The sequence below is a fragment of the Melospiza melodia genome, chromosome 4, assembly GCF_035770615.1.
Source record: "Melospiza melodia melodia isolate bMelMel2 chromosome 4, bMelMel2.pri, whole genome shotgun sequence".
NCBI classification, from domain to species: Eukaryota; Metazoa; Chordata; class Aves; order Passeriformes; family Passerellidae; genus Melospiza; species Melospiza melodia.
Genome location: NC_086197.1, coordinates 65,804,920 through 65,824,146, shown reverse-complemented (window position 1 = coordinate 65,824,146; position 19,227 = coordinate 65,804,920). Strand labels below are relative to the sequence as shown.

General features: G+C 36.3%; 1 protein-coding gene across 4 annotated transcripts in view; it reads left to right on the top strand.

Annotated features, from left to right (window-relative positions):
• The window catches only part of SYT1 (synaptotagmin 1), a 333,529-nt gene that overhangs the window by 59,344 nt on the left and 254,958 nt on the right, over positions 1-19,227 (top strand). The gene's annotated exons all lie outside the window — the stretch shown is intronic.

Here is a 19,227-nt window from a genome sequence, read left to right as displayed (position 1 = left end):
ACAATAACATTATGGGACCAGCTGCTCTCTTTGTATAATTTGCTGCATGGACTGCATTTGCAGAGCCCAACAAGGTCGAAACCAATTAGCTAATTAGAACGTGCCAGAAATAAGATAGAATACTTAAGTGACAGACAGGAGAAGTAAATGCTGTTCTCCAGTCATTTTGTTCAGCAATACTGATCTAAAGATTGATATTGAAAACACAGAGCAGTATATTGTGCCTAAGATTATATTTATCCAACATCTTTTTTTTTTTTTTAAACTTAAGAAATCCTGATGTTGCAATACTAACAAGTAGAAATTCTGCAGCTAAAATGGCAGATTTTAATAAATGGAACAGCTGAGTATTGGTCTAAGTCAGTACTCAAGAGCTACATAAAAGTAGCTACATAAAAACTGAATGTTTTAATAGGTTTATGATAACAAGGTAGGGTGTTTTTTTAAAGTAATACATCATTTAATTGTAAATTTGTAGTTCAATTATCAAAGTATTTTTTAAATCATTCTACATTTCTAGGTATATAGGATCAGAGTCATATATTGCATTTGCAAGCAAGATGGCTGGTGATGAGATGTGAACTACCTGGAAGGCAGCATTCAGAGCAAATACTAAAAAAATAAATAAACAGGATGTGGATTCTGGAGGGGTTCCTGTTTTAAATATACAGGCTGTACTTTTCAGCTCTCAAATGAGCTCATGAAAGCTATAATTTATCAAATTCTCTCTAGGCTGGTGCAGAAAAAGCCCAAGGGTGGCAAAGAAATTAGGAATGATGGTAAGCTTTGTGTGTAGGGCCTACAGAAGCAGAGCAGCACATCCCATGACAGCACTGAAATCGTGGGTGCAGGACAAATTGTACCTTGGGTAGGAGAAGTGAAGGCAACTGGGTGCAAACAGAGGCATTTATAGCTCTGCCGTCACAGGCACCGCAGTGACCTCAGTGTGGCTGCTGATACCTATCCTGGAGCCCTGCTAGGGCAGAACATCTTTCATTAAACTCAGTGCAACTAGCTAGGCAAGGCTCTCTCTAGGATGGATGTCTCTCTGTAAGCTGGGTCCAAATAGTTCCTGCAAGTTCTGTGCTAAAGGAGGGCGAGCATATTTTACTTAGTTGAAGCTGAAGTTGAGTTGAAGGCACTGAGCTCTATTCTTTGATCCCTTAACAGGTATAAATGCTGTGTAACACTGCTGTCAGGAACTATTGGGAAATGACTGTAAGAAGTGGCGTACTAAAAGAAGTGGCACAGTTGTGAATACCTTCTTGTTGTAGGGCAGTGTTGGACACCGTATACTTGTGTACACTGTCACAGATAATTGTTTTCTGAATGAAGTTGTTTGTACATAGTTGTGTACTCTTTGGTTTTTGTTTGTGTAGCAATAGTGGATCTCTGATGTTGCTGTTAATGTTACCTTTCATTGTTTACATTTTGCTAGGGTTGAAGCAGGCTCTATCGCTGATGGTAACATTTTTTCATCATCTATTTGCTTCTTATATAGGTGAGTTTTATTAATTTCTGTAAAAGAAACTTCAAATAACTTACAAATTAAATAAGCAGCTATTGCAGTAGGCAATTGAATATAAGTCATGGGCCTTTTCTGGGAAATGCACAATTGACATAAAGGAAGGATGTTTAGTAATAGAAAATTAATTTGCTAACTAGTTTTTGGAGCAATTTACAGCCCTTTCAGTCAGGTGACTGGACGTGTGAGTGGTGCAAGCTGATCAATGGTCCATCAATATGGCAATGCCAAATGTATATAAAATGGGAAAATGTACTGTGGTCGTGGCCCAGAGGCAGAGCTTGGGACAGTTGGCCAGGATGCTGTTCAGTCAACAGCTGGATTGCTGATTTAGCTTTGAAAACTCCTTCTCAAGCTTCTCCTACAATGGTTTTCCTGGTCAGTTCTTGACTTTTCTTTTGGTTCAATAAAAAGTCCTGAGCTTATTGTAAAAGAACTGCTAAGGTCTCATTGACACTTACTCTTCCTTGCTCCTCTGTCATTTCTGTTCAAAAAAATGAAAAGGTTACTGCTCTTTAAATATCCCTTCACAAGGGTCTGTGAGAACTGAACTGTCTAAATTCATGTATCTGGTTAGATAAACCTCTTTCTTTATGAAAAGTAAATACTCAACTTTTGTCTGTTCTTACTTTACTCAGGAAGAAATCCCACATGTGAGCCTGTTTTGGAAAGTGGCTGTTAATGAAAGAGTGGTACTGTGGTGTTAAAAAGTTCTTCTGTCCCCTCCATTCAGAGTTCATGAACTAACAGCATCTCTTATATTACATTTGAATAGTTATGTAGAAAAAGCAAAACAAAATTACCATGCCTGCAAAATTATTTTGTCTTTATTCTATTCGGAATGTATTAGAAATTAAGAATGTAATGTATAGAAAAATACATTATTATAGAAAAATGTAATAGAAATTGAGGGTAAGTTACACCTTTGTGATCTCACAAATGGAATTCTTCATGGCTGGTGCTGGATAATCTTTTTCCTATGTATTTTGACTTACATAAGGTAGAGTTGATATTCAAGTATATGAAAATGTCACTTAACAGTTCAGTAATAAAATGTAGTTGAAGTGGAAAGAGCACAAGTATCTCACGGGCATGAAATAGTGAGTTCCACAACAAAGGTAGATTGCTTTAATTAGCACATTAGGTCTGTGGAAAAACTGTGTATGATTCTGTAAAGTGAAGACTCATATTCTGTTGTCCTCTATTTATCATACATAGCTTCTCCTGAAAAATGGTAGTTGCTGTTTAAGGAAGTTTGAAAAGAAGATAGATAGGGATCTCCTTGGCTGCCAACTCCAGCTCCTTACTGTTTCAAGTAGCCCTTCATATTGATCCATCTTCCCTGCTTGTAAGGCACAGGGCAGGAATGTGTAGTTCTGGGAAGGGAATGGGAGTTGCATCCATTTTTTCTGTTACAGGTTCTCATTGGTTTAATGTTTAGATTTTTTAAAAATTTATTTTTATTTGCAGCCTAATTTTATTCATGGCCACCTTATATTTATTTATTTGTTCTTATGCCAGCTGTGCCTCCTAGACTGAATAATTTTTCCTTCCTTTTGCTATTCAGTTCCCTGGCATATTTCCTCTTGACTTTCATTTCACCAGACCAGATATGCTTAAGCATTTTCATTCTCTTTTTGTCAGATCGATTTTCCATTTCTCTGATCATGTTGGCACCTCTTTTCTCCACATCTTCCAATTTAAGCTTATCATTCTTTAACATGAATGAACAGGATTCTATGGCAATTTAGAGATAGCAATGATTAGATTTTGCCCATATTGGTATTTCCTTCTCTCCTGAAAAATCTTGTTTGATGCAGCTTTGAGTTGCATTGTCCATAGAACACTAACAGCTCAAACTTAAATCCTATGACTTATCCTTTTCCACCTCGGTCATTTTCAACTGATGAAATTCTGGCTTATGGAAGAAATTATTTTATTAGTCCTTGGGGGGATGGCCTTGCCATTTATATGCTAGATTTTTATTTCACTGGTGTTATTCATGTTCTCAAGGTCACCCAGTTCTTTGCATACAAATATCCCAATGCTCCTTGGTACTGATTATCTCCCCAGAAATGAATTACCAGGATATGTCACTAACATAGTACTGGCACTTTGGCTAAAGTAGTTACAAAAATAAAAAGATTTCTCCCAAGACTGGTCATTGAGGAACTCTCTTAATAGCTTTCCTCTAGCCTGAAAGTTTCTAACAGTAACCACTTTCATTTCCCCTTTAGTCACTTACTGACCTAATATTTCTGATATTAATCCTAATTTTATGTCAACTGAGTAATGATTTCCCATGTTGCATGATATGAAAAATGCTTATCTGAACTTGCAATATGTGAGGTCTCCCACATTTCCAGTGTCTAATAATCCCCAGAACTTTGAAGATAGCTACTGAATTGATACAGTATGATCTGCCTACTCATCCTCCCTTGACCTGTGTGTCTTTAAATTAAATGCAGCTACTCTGAAAACTTCCTTTGAAAAAATACACATTTTTGAAAAGCTTTCCAACCATCTGATGCTCTAATGGCTTTCTCCTCTCTCCTACTTTGCCACCCTACACTATTCTACTCTCTTCCATACCTATAGGACAAGATAATGATCCTACCTGAAATATCCTCTGCCTGTTCTTTCAGACTTTGGGCTGGGAATTGTTCTGTCACCCTCAGCTTAATCTTCTTGAGCTTTTCTTCTAGTTTCATAATTAACTGATCATTTATATTTTTACTCCTGTTATATGTCTTCATCCCTGCATTCAATATTTTCACCCTAATCCTAAAGTCTGTACCATCTTCGCTACATTTTGATACATTTCTCATTTTTCTTCTTGGTATTTTATTCATATAGGTGAAAAATACTTCACTGTTTGTTCTTATGTACAGACATATTTATTGCTAATCCCAGCCCATGTGCATGTATATAGTTGTTTACAAAGAGCAAATATTTTTGAGTACTAAAACATCTTTGAATTAAACAGCAGACCTCTTTTGATCTTAATCCTTAATTCCATACAGAAAACTTTGAAGTAACTTTTTGCTTACAATACATTCCTTATACATTGGGTTAGGCAGATATTCAAAGGAGCAGCATAATTTATTTTCTCAGGTTTTAGTCTAGCCTATCCTGTACAAATAAAATTAAAGAATAGTTTTCACACTTCATATTAAAATGTGTTAGAAGAACATATGAACTTCTCTTTTTTGTGTTAAATCAACTTAGTGTTCAGATTAAGTATGGTTTTGGAAGACTGAAAGGAGGAAATGGAAAATATCAGTCCAGTGGTAGTTGGGAGACAGGTTGAATGTGGGAGCTTAATAAGGATGAAATGAAGCACTCTAGAGTGAAAACTTTGAAGTTGGACACAGAGAACAGGAATGAATGCAAAAGGAGAAGAGAGGAAAAGAAAAATACCATAAGGAAAGGCCATCACTAAGCAGGCACCGTCTGCGCAAGGGAAGGAAGAGCCAGGAGGGTCGTGGGGCTTAGGTCTTTTACTGGGGTAGAACCCAATTTCCTGCTATGAGAAAAAGGGGGACTGCAATTACCCACCCAGCAATGAGAAAGATGAGGGGAGAAAAGGAAAAGAAAAAATATTTTGAGCCTTGTGGAGAAAGATGTTCACTGGAGGCAACCACAGCTTCTGTGATGCAGTGAAATAGAAGTCTAATATAAAGTTAAACAGTGTATACTAATGTACTATAATAATTTAGTCACCTGAGAGCACACAGTGACAGTGAATGGTTCTAGACATGTTTGGGTTAACTGGAAAAAATGAAAGGGAAAAAAGTCAGAGATCAAAGTTATATTGTTATTTACTTTTTATTTATGTACCCAACACAAACATTAGAGTAACTTCTGCTAACTTTGTTGACCTTCTTTGTCTGTAGGATATAATTAATAGGGGGATGTTTTCTGCCTTTTTGAAGGAATGTAGTGTCTTTCAAGCTTATGAATAATTAAGGTACTCCATACTGTGTTGCATTGCTTGCCAGATACTGGGCCATTAAGTTGATTCAGCTTGGTATTTCAAAAGAAACTATATTAATTTTCATAATTCAGTACTAAGAAAATTTCCAGCTCCTTTTTTAATGGATTTTGATAGTGGGTGCTGTAACCATAGGGTAAAAGTCTTCTATATTGATTTAATAATACAGAGCAAAATCCAGAACTTCTTGCTTTGAAGGATCATAGGGTTGCTTTAGAGATTTCCTGCTTTTTTTCCCTTTAAAAATTTTTTTTAAATTAGTATTATTATTGTTTTCTCTTATTTTGGTGAACAGTGTTGTATAATTACATTTGCATGGCCAGGAAAGGGATCATGAAGGGTCATGGATAATTTCAGTGGCTGAAAGCTGTGCATGTGTGTGTGTGTGCCCACATTTGCCAAATTTCTGTTGACTCACACCTACTGCAGGAGAGCAGGATGTGTTTTAGAACAGAGGTGGCCAAGCTTTCACAAAACTTTTCTGGCTCGTTGTTGGGGTGCCTTGTTGTGTAACTTAGAGGAGTCCTTAGCTTGTTTAGGACTGCATGCTGTAAGGAATTTGTCATGGTGCATTTTCATGCTCATTGAAGTACCAGCTCATTCCTCCCAGAAAAAGTGTCAGAGCTGTGCTGGATGAAACCTTTAAAACAGAAGCTTAACTCTTATGCTTGTTGGAGAATATAATGGAGCTTCCTGCTACAGGGCTGCTCTGACACCTGGTCAAGAAATTTAGATCCATCATTTGTGCTGTTTGGTGTGTATAATGACCAAAGATGGAGTGGCATAGGAGTTCAGTTTAAGACAAGAGGCAGCAGATGAATATAACAGTGAAAGGGGGTGCAAGTCCCAGGAAACATATTTGAACATATAATTATAAGGTCAGTTTTGATCATAGCCAGAATTACAGAGCTCATTTCTGCAGCCTTTGTGCTGAATAGAGTTTGGCCAGGCAAGTAGTACTACTGACTGCTTTAATATGTACTGTTCTTTGCAGACACTATGTTTTGAGGCTCTAAATAGGGTCAGGAACCACTATTTGGATTGTTTTGAATTTTAGTGGCCTTTGCAGCGTGAGAGGATTTAGGAAATGTAAACTCTGGGATTTTGTTTTTTTCCTCAGAAGTTTCATTTGTAACAAAAAATAACTAACGAACACTGTGTCACAGAATCTGTTACTAGAGAAACTTACTTTCAGAATATATTCTCTGTAAGTGATTTGTTGTTCTCATAATTTTAAGTATTTATAAAGGATTCCTTTTAAGGGTTGGTTAAGTTATATGGAGGGAAAAATTTCACTAGCAAATAAGTTCCCAGAGGAACAATAACAGCAACTAAGAAACCGTGTTATGGTAGTAGAAAGGTTTATAGCTATGTGGGTCTATATGGGAGTGTTATGTAAGCCTCTACTCTCACAAATCACTGAGATACTGGATTATGCTGAAAGGGATGAAGGTGCTCAGCTGACTACATTTTCAGCTTCATCAGTAGTTAAGTTGGTGCTAAGGATACAGATGTTTCAGTGATTTAAAGGAATAGAATAAAAGTGCACTTTTATGTCAATGGCATGCCAGTTTAATGAGTAATATTAAGAATGGTTATAAAGAAACAATATGCAGCAAAGTAAATTCTCTTCATTCAGCTTTAACACTGTAATTAAAGCACAAATGCTATTTATGGGAAAACCTGTTGTTAAAATAACAATTACAGTAGCTTGTTTTATTCTTTTATTTCATTGAAAGACAATAAAGAATGTTATTAATTTTTTCTGTTTTCAACTAAAATGCTACTGAATTTTCCTACACAATCATTTTGCTTTTTTACTCTTTCCATCTCTCTATTTCACCTTAAAGTTTTAAAGAGCTATTTTTCCAGAAATAATTGGGTCATTTTTAATTGCTGTCAGCAATTTGTTAGTCAGAGTAAAGCTTACTCTAGTTCCAGTCATGGATTTGTGAAAGCTTCCAGTATTAACTGCTGCAAATAGCTTCTGTGGCAGCACACTACCCTCCTCTCCAGCCCAGCTCACTGGACATCCGTGTCCTCTGCTATTTAAATGAAGGTGGGACATCCTGCCCTGAGATGTTACATTCTCATATACTGTTTTTTTTCTGAGCATGGTATTCAAAGAATAGACAAAACCATGCCAGAATAGTGATGGTTATTAGTATATCCAAAACTACAGATGTATCTTACATTATATAAATCCTTATTTTCAGGAGTTTAATAATGCATGTTAGAATAGCCACATCAGAAGGGTTTTGTATTTTCAAATGGATGCATTTCAGAGTAAGCTCTGCAGAAACACAACGTTGTGATTAGATAACATGTCACTGCTGTGCAGTTTGTTACTTTGTTTTTCTACTGCCTCGATAATTATTGTGGTGAGATGATCTCCTTATTTACTGACATTGTGTAGGATCACACCAGTAATTCACCTGAAATGACTGTCTGCAGTCTTACAGGGTCTTACTGCTGAGGCTTTTCGAATGCTAATGTAGGTCATAATTAATCAATAGTGATTGAGCAAAGCATAAAACATTTATATGATCTTCATAACTGGCACCTAAATTCTCCGCAAGAGACAGCCTGAAATAGTAGCAGAGCTTGTCCTTGCATCTCTCTGTTGTAGCTTGTACTGTTTGATGTGCTGGCATGCTTGCCCTAAATAGTCTCTGAGGTGAGTTGTTTGGATGTGTCATTTCAACTGAATATAGCTTTGCATACTCCTGTAGCACATAAAAGAATAGAATACCAAAAGAGATCTAAATAGTATACAGCAAAATATGAAATACTATTCTTTTCTGCTACTCTTATAGAAGCAGCACTTTAATGTGCCATTTGTTGTTATTTCTTGAAATACCATTTTGAGGAATTAATAAAGGAAAAGCTTTATGTGCTTATTGAAACACTGGTGGTTTACTTCCTGTGTTCCACAGACTTAAGCTTCTTCTAATGTTAGGAACAAGGACATTCTTTTCTCATCTGTTTATTTTTGTCTTTATACCTTCATTAGGGTGGGAGTTTTTAGCTTCCATTCTGTGTTCCATCATTTTTACTACTATGTTTCTGCTTGATAGGCATAACAGTTGATTTTCCAACAGAAAAAAGGACTTTGAAGTAGCAATTTACCTAAAGTAACTTGGTGCTGTGTCCTGATCCTCCAATGCCAATGTCAGTATTTCTTTTAACTCTTTGGTTTATTGCTATAATGTTTTTCTTTCTTTTGACTGCATATTTGCACAGTACTCAGCATGCTAGGACTCCATCTTAATTAAATCTCAGGACTGAGCTGAAAAAAGAGTGAGTATTTATTATCTGGGAAAAATGTGGAAGGGAAGGATCTGGGATCCAGTAAACTCATGCAAAACCAAGTAAGCATTACCCTTCTCACTCTTGTTCACCCAAAAATCAACCCACCAAAAACTAGAGGAACAGTTAAAAAATTAATTTACGTCCTTAATTCTTCAAATGCACATGGGAGACCGAGTGGTTAGCAAATTCATTAGTGTTTTTTTAAGTCAGCACTGATACAATACTGTGTCTACAAAATGTGGTCCATGCAATTAATTTGTAATACTTCCATAGGAGCATGTAAAAAAGTGAAATCACATGAAGGTGAGGGAAAGCTTTGCTATAACCGTAAATATTATATTGCATTATATTGTACAGTTTTATATGTATAAAACTGTATGCATGCCAGGAGGAATAACTCTGCAATTGCAAAACCTGGAGATGAAGCTGATTGTGTTACCTAAGATGTTTGCTTTTTTTTTTCCCCAAAAGATAGAGCTAATACATTTTTCATACCCTCGTTTAAATTTTTCTTTATTGCTTTGATTGATAAAATTTGATGTTTACCTTTTGGAAAATGAGATTTCTGATTGACATTATAAAGATATCGTTTAGAAATACTGGAAGTATTGGAGGTGACCAGAGTTAAACAAGGTAGGTTTTACTGGAATGACTAATTATAATAGATGCTTGACTCCCTTGAAGGTTGCTGGGAATAAGGTGCTTCCTCATTTAGATGCTTTTATAATCTCCATTAGGTGCTTTTGTGCATCTTTAGACATGCAAATACCTCATCTGCTGGTCTAAACAAAGAAGTGTATGCACTGGCAGCATTTACAATGACAGAAGTCAGGTATGCTTTGCCTCAAATCAGTGGGCTTTGTTCATTTATGCCTCTGTGTGAAGATACTCTAGATATAATCAGTTTGGATGCCAGCTGACAAAAAAAAAAAAATTCAAATGAGGAATTATACTTCCGGAGGACAAATAAATGTATTTTGAAAATGAGGAGACAAAAACTAAAATTACTTCCATATGACACAAAGCTATAAGTGTGTGACATATCTGGGTTAGTTTCATATTTAACAATACCTGGTGCTAAATACTTGCCCAAAAATTGGAAAATTGGGATCACACAATGCACAGCTCTTCTGTTTGGCATCAATTCCATAATACAATAGAACTTATAATTTGTAAGCTTGTCTGGTTTTCAGTAAAAGAGTGAGAACAGTTTGATCTGTCCTGATACATCAAACAATACGGTCTGGGTGGTTTAAAAACAAAACAGTTAATCAAGCAAAATTTTACTTAAAATACCTTATGATTCATCAACCAGTCTATGCACACTGTCAGTTTTGCCGTTCTGAGCAATTATTTATAGACTATTTAAATAGCCTGGACAGCATGTGGAACTGCTGAGAATAATATTGTATTATGAATTACTTCTTCAATTTGTTTCAGTTCAATATGGACTGACAACATGACAGTGAGTCAAGAAAACTGCTGCTTTTTTGAATGCAATTCAGTACAACATGGAAATTAAGTTTTGCCTCAGTATTGTTTTTTCTATGTTAAAATATTCCTGAAGTAAACTATGAAATGGTGTGAGAAATAGAATTACTTACTTAATCTTATTTAATCATATTTCTGCTTCTTTTTTCATATTTGCTATCACAAACTTTAGAAGTTGCATTTCTATCAGTAAGGGTCACTAGTAAGTTCTTACCTGCATGATTCCCATTCAAGCACAAAACACTGACTTGGAGACATGAATAGACAATACAATGGAGAAGTTCCTTAGTGGACTGAATGCTAGTTGTGTTTTTTAGGGAAATCAAAGAAATGTGTGAAGCACAAGGGTGTTCAGAGATGTTAAATACATCAGGAATGTCAAGAACTGGACAGGCTTTGACAGGCGTAAGTTAAGGGAAAGGAATTAGAGAAATTAGAAAAACAAGAGGGAAAAGGGGGAGAGTGCAATTATGGGCATGAGATATTTATAAAGTGTATTATATACTATCTGGAGCGAAGACAGTTGAGTAATTTTTCTTGTGCTGCCCTTAGGAAAGTGGAACATCAAGGAGATGGAAATGAGGCTTGTGGCATCAGAGGTGACATCTGGTTTGAGTACTGTGTTGCCAGGAGTTGCATTTAGACTGCATGAGTAATGCTTTTGGGTGTCCTGGTTGCTTGTTCACCAGTGTGCCTGGAAACCAGGGTGGAAATGGTAAGAGAAGGAGAATGAGGGAAGGTCACTGTGTGCAGTTAGATGTCATGCTGGCTAACTTGAGTCACGAACTGTGACTGAGTACCTGTATTGAGTCTGGGTCAGATGGAGTTAACTTGCTTCATCGCAGCTCACACGCTGCTGATTTAGGTTAGTGCCTGAAACAGTGGTGGTAACCCACCAGGGTTTTATCTATTGCAGAGCAGCACCTGCACAACAAAAAGGCCTTTTCTAGTTTTGTCCATGGCAAGTAGGCTGGGGTGGGTGTGCCAGAGCTTGGGAAGGAGCACAGGCAGGACAAGTGACCCACATCGACCAGAGGGGTGTTCTGTGCCTTGGAATGTCATGCTCAGTGATCAAAGCTGATGCTTGGAGGCTGTTTGAGCACTGGGATGCTGGCAGGAAGGCTTTTGCTTCACTTGTATATTTTTGCCCCATTTTTTCCCTTTACTTTTTAAATTGGCTTTGTCTCAACCCATGAGTTTTTCCTTGCTTCTGCGATTCAAATTCTCCCCTCCATGCTTGGAGGTAATGTGAATGGGTGGCGGGTGGAAACTTAGTCTTTGGCCAGGGACAACCTACCACAGTATCTGAAACTTCAGTGTCTTTCTGAATCCTGCTGTTCAGAGGTAGTCAGAAAGATGCCAACTAAAAATAAGGCAGTAATGTCAGTTTATCTATAGTTTTAAAATAATAGTTGATTGAAAAATTGAAAACAAAAGAAAAAAAGTAATATTAATACAAATGTTTTGCAGAAAGAGATTATTTCAGTGGCCATTTGGGGTTTTTGGACATTTTTATGGCATTGTGTTATTACTTTCCTGGTAAGTAAATTATCTGTATCTCTTAATAGTCTGTTGGGGAGTCTCGGTGAGCAGTTGTTTGTTTGATACATTACTTCACATCTTTTAAGCCTGATCATCTAATATTGACAAGCCTCATGAAATCCGTAGAAAACTGAGTAGACTCTTCATCTGCCACAAGTGGGTTTTTTCAGTAGTATTTCTGAAGTAATGGCATAATGAGCCATTGGTCATGACATTTTGCTCATCACCTGGGGACTATCTCAATAAGTACAAACTTGCTTTTGGTATCCAAGCAATCAACCAATACTAAATTTGTATCTGGTTATTTACTTTCAGGTTTGAGTCTTGAGAGAAATATTAGTATCTATCATACACTCTGTTTTTCAGAATGTCTTGTTAAGATGCAAAGTAAAGGACTGTAAAACTGTGATTCACCTACACCTTTGTAGAGGCACTACAGATTAGTTTCCTCTCCTGTTAAGTGACAGGCACTTCCTTATAGTTAAGAAAGTAGTACCTCAAAGACAAATGAAAGTTATTAAAAATGCTATCTTTACTACAGCCTGGTTATTCTGCACTGATGGATTGGTTGTTAACACATTTATGTTCATAAATCTATATGCATATAATATATCTGAAAGTTAAGAACAGAAGATGCAGATTGAAAAATATGTGGGCCTGGCACTCTTTCCTCTGCCAAGGCAGAATTTACTGTGCTATGTATTTGTTTGTCTGAACTAATTATAAAATCTCATGTGTGTTGTAATTTATGTCATTCTTTATGCAAACCTGGTTTCACTGTTGTGAGTTGGATGCAGTGTTTTAATGTTTTCCTGGTTCCAAGTAAGTGCAACTCTAAAAACTTGCCATCTAAGCTGTGTTGCCCAGTTGGGCAGTAGGAGCTCCAAGCTTAAAATACAAAGGGTTTCCACTCTTAAATGACACTTTGTTGTAATTTACCATAATTTGACTGCTTTGCATGTGCACCTATTCGTGGTTTGGGTGTAGATTCTGACAAAGAAGCTTCCTGGAAAGTGGATGATAAAGAGGTGATGATGAACTTGTCATTTGTTCTAAATGCAAACAACAATTTTCAAGGGAGCTAATTAAAATCTTTATCTGATCCCTAGTTGCAAGAGAGCTCTGCCTGGATGTATGTGATAAGTTCATGCTGTTAGAGATTCCTAATTTGATTGAGGGGTTTTTTCCTGATTTTATGAGTACAGCTTTTTTTTTTTTTTTTATGTTCATAAGTCTTTGCCAGAGGAAATGGCAATCTTCCTTTAAATGTTGCAGTTGGGAAACAATGCTTGGCAAGCGGATTTTGATTATCTTTGTGTATGTGAGAAAAATGTCGACTCAACTCATCAAAGCTGTTTGTAGAGGAAAATGTTTTTCTCCAATATTACTGGCAATGAACTTACTTTGAAGAGAGTTGAACCTGAGGTTGTTCACAGGCTTTTGATAAACGGTGAGCTTCTGTTTACCAGAGCTTTGTGAAGATTGTTTTGTCTTAAAAAGGACGTGGTGAGTTTTCTAGATACAGAGGTGCCTACTGTACATCAGCTTGATCTGGCAAAGAACATTAAACTCTTAATATGGCATTACAAGTTGTCAGCTGGTCGCGTTAGTTCACTTCAATAATTGCTGGTTGACAGGTCTGTAGATCTGGAAGACAGAACATCAAAAACTTGCCCTTTCTTGTCAGCTTGTTAATTGTATGTCTTTAAGTTATTTTCACTTGTGGCATGAAAAAATCCAATTGTTCCTTCTGCAGAGAGTTCTGTATAAGATATTTTGTTTGATATCTTTCATAAATTAAAGGTTATGCTAATAGTTTAAGCTGGAAATTGTTCTTTAATGGCAAGTAAATGAATTGATCGGTGTGGAATTACAGATCATGAATTTAGTGTGGTACAAGAGGTCAGAATGAGAGTTTGAGGGTAGGAGTTGGCACAGTATAAGGAAATGTAATTTTTTGCTCTGTAGTGAACTATTGATTCTTACTTTTAATTGCATGCTTCAGTATTCAGCATTCATGTGGAAGAAAAATGTTTACAGCAAAGCAAGATGTCTGTCACTGTCTGCTTTTGCTATAGTAAAAAAATTAATGTTAATGATCAGTGAAGCAAAAGCAAAAAGAATGTTGCTAAGTAACATCATACATAAGTGAAGTGGAAGCAGGAGTGTGATATTTACCCAGAATTTCAAATGGGAACCAATAAAGTAGGGTGCTAGTCGAAATAATATTTTTGTCTTCTTGTCATTTAAGTGCAGACCAAAGTATGTATTTTTGCCTGTGTGTATTGTGTGCTGGTTTTGATTGGAAAGTAGAGAAATGGACCAGAATTTCCTTCACTAATTTTGTATCATTTTAATAGATAAACAAAAAAATTCAGTCCAAATTCTTCTGGAAAAAAATATCCCCAAGAGGAAGGTGAAAAACCATCCCACTGAGACAAGAAAAACCAGAAAACACGTATAAGCTTGAATACTGACATATGAGACAGGCACTTTTTTTTTTTTAAAGTTGACAACTCAAAGATGTTAGCCACATGTCACCAAAGTAATTTTTTATAAATGTCTAGCTGTGTGGTACCATATGGATACCTAAAACAACACACAGGGAAAGACAACAGTTGCAAGTTGCAGTTACCAGATCAGACAGTTCTAAGTCTGTGTGTTCACATGACTCTTTACTCTAGTCACTTGGTGTTCTGCTCTTGCTTTACCACATAAAATGAAGCATAGTTCCTCCTAGGTTTTAGACCATCCTGTTGAGTTCTTTGTTTACCCTTTTCTGCCTTACATTTGTCTGTGCCATGTAAGGAAAGAAAATTGATCTAACATTTATTAGTATTACTATTATTATTATTTTAAAAATTTTTCTCCTTTACCATTCTGAATAACAGGAACCATTGCTAATGAAATTATGATCATGGACATACCCAGTTTAAGCCATACAAATTTGTTCAGTAGAAGTGGTCTCACAGTGCTGAGGACCAGTGGGTGATGCAGATGTGTCATGCAGTGGTTTTGACTAATTCCTGGAATATGAAGGCATCCATTTCCTTGCCTTTGCTTAGGCAGAAGTGTAAACAAATTCAGAGTATCTCATTGAAATGGAAGAATGGTTCCAAAAATTCAGACCAGGGATTCTCTTAGCCCTGGATCTACAGTGTTAAGCATCTTATCTCCAATAAGCCATAGCAGATTTCCAGAGAAGAGAAGAATAGAGTGAGAGTGCATAACACATCTCTAGAAAATTCCCAGCCTCCAACTGTTTTCAGCTCAAGGGATTTCCTAAACCTGGTGTGATATCACCAGCTCTCAGTGAATCTCTTTTCTAAATTTGTGTTAAGTTTCTCCATTCAGCTTTTTAAGGTTTTCTTGTACCCCCTAATAAAGTTTCTGGCAGTTTCATAGATTTTTTCTCCTGTTGGGCAGAGAACCACTTTCTTCTGTTTGTTTTGCACTTCACTCCTACCAGCTTCCTTTAAAGTTAGAGTACATATACAAAGGTAGAGTTTGAGTCCTCTGTCTCTCAGGAGAGAAAAAATACCATCAGAAGGCCCTGGAAAAAAAAAAAAAGGAAATACTACTACTGTCTTCCAGAACTAAAAGAAGTTTGTGGTTTTGTGAGTTTTGGCCCTTTTCTTGCCTGAATAACGATGCTCCATGGAATTATTCATTCTCTTTCTATGTTTCTAAATATTCTAAATTTTTAAAAAAGAGAGACCAGTGCACACAGTGGAAAGATACATTTTTAAAATGAACTGAAGGGATTAAAGAATATGTGACTTTTGTACCTCAACAGTTTGTGTTGGTAATATAAGTATTTTGCGCTACAAAATTGTGTTGTGAGCACTGAATATTAGGAGCATGTAATAGTCAAATATGTGGTAGATGGGGTATAGCTGTAACATTATCATCAGCAGTGATAGAGACTACTATACTTATTGACAGGAGCAGAAAAATCAATTAAATAGTTTTCTTTTGAACATTGGTTATAATTACTTTGTTGACAAGATACCTTTATATTGCAATCTGAGGTGATATCTGTGCTTCCTTTCAAAACATCACATAAACTTTTCTAGTGAAAAAATAATCTCAGTCAGAAAATACACATCCGAAGGCATTTTATCCCAGTCATTTGTGATAGAGATGGCAGCAGGATGGCATTGTAAATTTGCTCAATTTTTATACTTTTTCTCTCTGAATCTGCTTGTTCTTTATAACATAACTGCAGGCAAGCCCTTAAGTTTGCAGATGTAAATAGCCAGTGTCAGAATGTGTTTCATGCAGAGCAGAGCTATACCTTCACCTGAATACCACTCAAGGTGAGGCTGTCTGCTCACCCTCATTGTACTCCTGTTACAGAAATGAACAGTTCATCTTTTCTGTGGATTTGTTTTTTTCCCAGAAAGCAGTGAGAGCAAACTGAATGTATCTTCATCTTCCAGTATTTCTGGTAGCATCCTTTATAAGTTGATCATTGACCTTTCTTGATAAGAAAGCCTTTTCCCATCATTCTTTTATTTTTTTACTACCTGCTGCCTCCTTTCTCTCTCTCTTACTGCATTTCCCCCTAGATATTCATACTACTAAGGAGGTGTCTGAGACTCAGGCTGTTGATGAAGAACTAATTCATTAAGAATATACTACTAGCTTAAGTGTCTTTTTATGCAATTAAAAAAGAAAAAAGCAAGGCTCAGCAAAACAAACAACTCCTACCCCCAACCTCCATTTTGTTTGTGTTCTGTGTCTCCATAGACAACACATAAAGGTTTTTATTAGTATTCTGGCAAGCTCTCACTTGTGGTCTGTAGACCACCAGAGTGCTGACAGATGCACTGTTATACAGAAATGCAAAAATTATATTTGTGTTTCTGTATGTATCCTGCAAAACCCCAAAACATTCAGATCTCTCCCTGCTACTCTGTTCCAACTCGCTCAAGCCATCTGCTTGGTTTTCCTGCTGCATTTGGTCTCATTAGTCATGTTCACATGTACTTCAGGCTGCTTAATTTCATTATGCAAAGTATTATGCACTGTTCATCCAATAAGTGAGAGAGTTCATCTATTCTGTTCCCTAAGAGACTTGTAAAAAGTAGTTTTAAATCTCTAAGAAAACCTAAAAATTCTTGTTGAAACATGTTTCATGCTTCATTGTTACCTATATTAAAAAGTACTATAGATTTATGTGTTTTTTCTTGAGTTCCAGACGTTAACTCGTCTCCTTAGAAATATTTGCGTCTAACTAGGATTTTTCAACACAGTTTTAAGATACCAGCACAAAACTGCATGTCATATTCAAAAGTTTCCTTTTTGGCATATTTAGGTCTTCTGCCTATCAGTGGGATTGCCAATTCTGACAGAATGTGTTTGTGGCCATGCTTGTGAATATTCGCTAGAATTAGCAAAATCATAAGCCTTTTGGAAAGGAAGAGAATTCACGGAGGGAAGAGGGATCTGTTAATAAAACAAAGATAAAAAATACCCATTTGCAGTCATTACTACGTGTGCTCTGGCTTTTCAGAGGCTGAGAACTCTGGAGGCTGACTGTGATAAACTCTTGCATCTCTATCATCCAATGGACTTTTTGTTGCAAGATGAAAAAGATCTAAAAAGAGTTCCTGTGATGGCTTTTGGTTCTCCCCTATGTGTTATCCCAGGCAGAACTGTGCCAGGACCCCAGTGGGCGGAAGAGTACCAGAAAATTGGTCAGCCTTGAGCTGAGGAGGGAATGGCTGAGGCTTGATGGGCAGAGGCACTGGATTAATAGTCAACCTGGATAATGAGAAAGGGCATAAAAATTGGACATGGAATGGGAAACTGGGACTGACTAAACAAAAAGAGTCAGAATTGGCAGGGAGCTCTAGAGAAGACAGATTTAATAAGGAATTGGATATCTGGACAGCAGATGTAGAGCTGCCAGCATAACTGCCAGTAGTATCAGCGAGTAATCCTAGCTCGAGAGAACTGGGAATGTTTGAGAAATGAGCCAGGAAAATGGAATTCAGTGGAAGTTGCCTTGGATATATAGGAACATACAATATATGTTACATGCTAGAGGGGAAAAAAAAATGGACGTGGAGAGGAAATAGGGATCTATTGTTTGGTGTATAAAATTAGTGGATTTTTTTATCTTAAAGAAATTTCATCACAAAAATAATTCTTTTATTTTAAGGGTCTCTTCCGTAAGGTATATGAATTTTAGAGCATTCATGAATAGGAGAGGTAAACCCCTTAAATTCCTTGAAAAAACAACCTAGGCACTGAATAAGCATAGCTCCCCACAAAAAAATTGTGACTCTGAGACTTCCATAAAACCTCAGAAATAGACTGAATTAAACTTTGAGTGCTTGACATTGCAGTGATTTTTTTTATTAATGTTGTGGTTTGCATCTAATGAGTTTAATTTCACTTTGTTGTTTTGATAAATAAAGATATTCTATCCAGACAGCCACAAGCTACAAAATAATTGTTGACTGTGAAAGTCAGAACATTTTTAACCAGCTTTTCCTGATAGTTATTTCATTAAAACCCTAGGTCCTGGAGTAATTCAAAGGCTTTAGTCTTTTTTCCTTTTCAGATAGAAAAGACACATTATGTGGAGCTGTAAATTCTTGTACCCCCAGACTTTGGTGACTCTAAATTCAATGCAATGCACTTGCTGATGTGGACTTTATTCCCTAAAGATTAGAAAGCAAATAATAGGTATATACATTTACAGAAAATTACATCATTTTTACAGTATTTATTTCTTAATACTTAACTAATGAAAAATGAAAGCTTCCTTAGTATTTTAGATTATTTTAATTATTTTTATTTAATTAAATCTTTTTGTTGTTTAAAAAGAATCTTTATTTGTAATTTTATATTTTTAAATATTGTCAAGTCCGACAAAATTAAATACTGATAGTACTTCCTCCTAAGGAGGATATTCAGAAGTGCTACATATAAGATATGGGGGCTGGGCACAGGCTTTATGGGGTGTGATTCAGGTACTAGATAAGGATTCAAGGCATTTACGACTGAGAAGGATCCTTGAACCAGACTCATGTGACTTTCAGCATATTGTTTAATATTTGTGTACCTTAGCTTTCATCTGTAGAACAAATATATTGATATAGCTTTACTCCTGTTCTTTACTGTGTAAGGGATTTGATTTATAAAAATCTTAAAGATGTCTAACACTCTTGTTCAAACAACTTCCAGCACAGTGAGCATTCAGTCTTAACTGGAGCTTCTAGTTATAGATGTGGGGAAAAGTCATGTGAATTCCTTTAATTTACCAGAATATGAGACTTTATAGAAGGCAAATAGAAGAGCAGAGAAGGGAAAAAAAACTATATAGTATAATCAGAATAGTTCTAGGAAA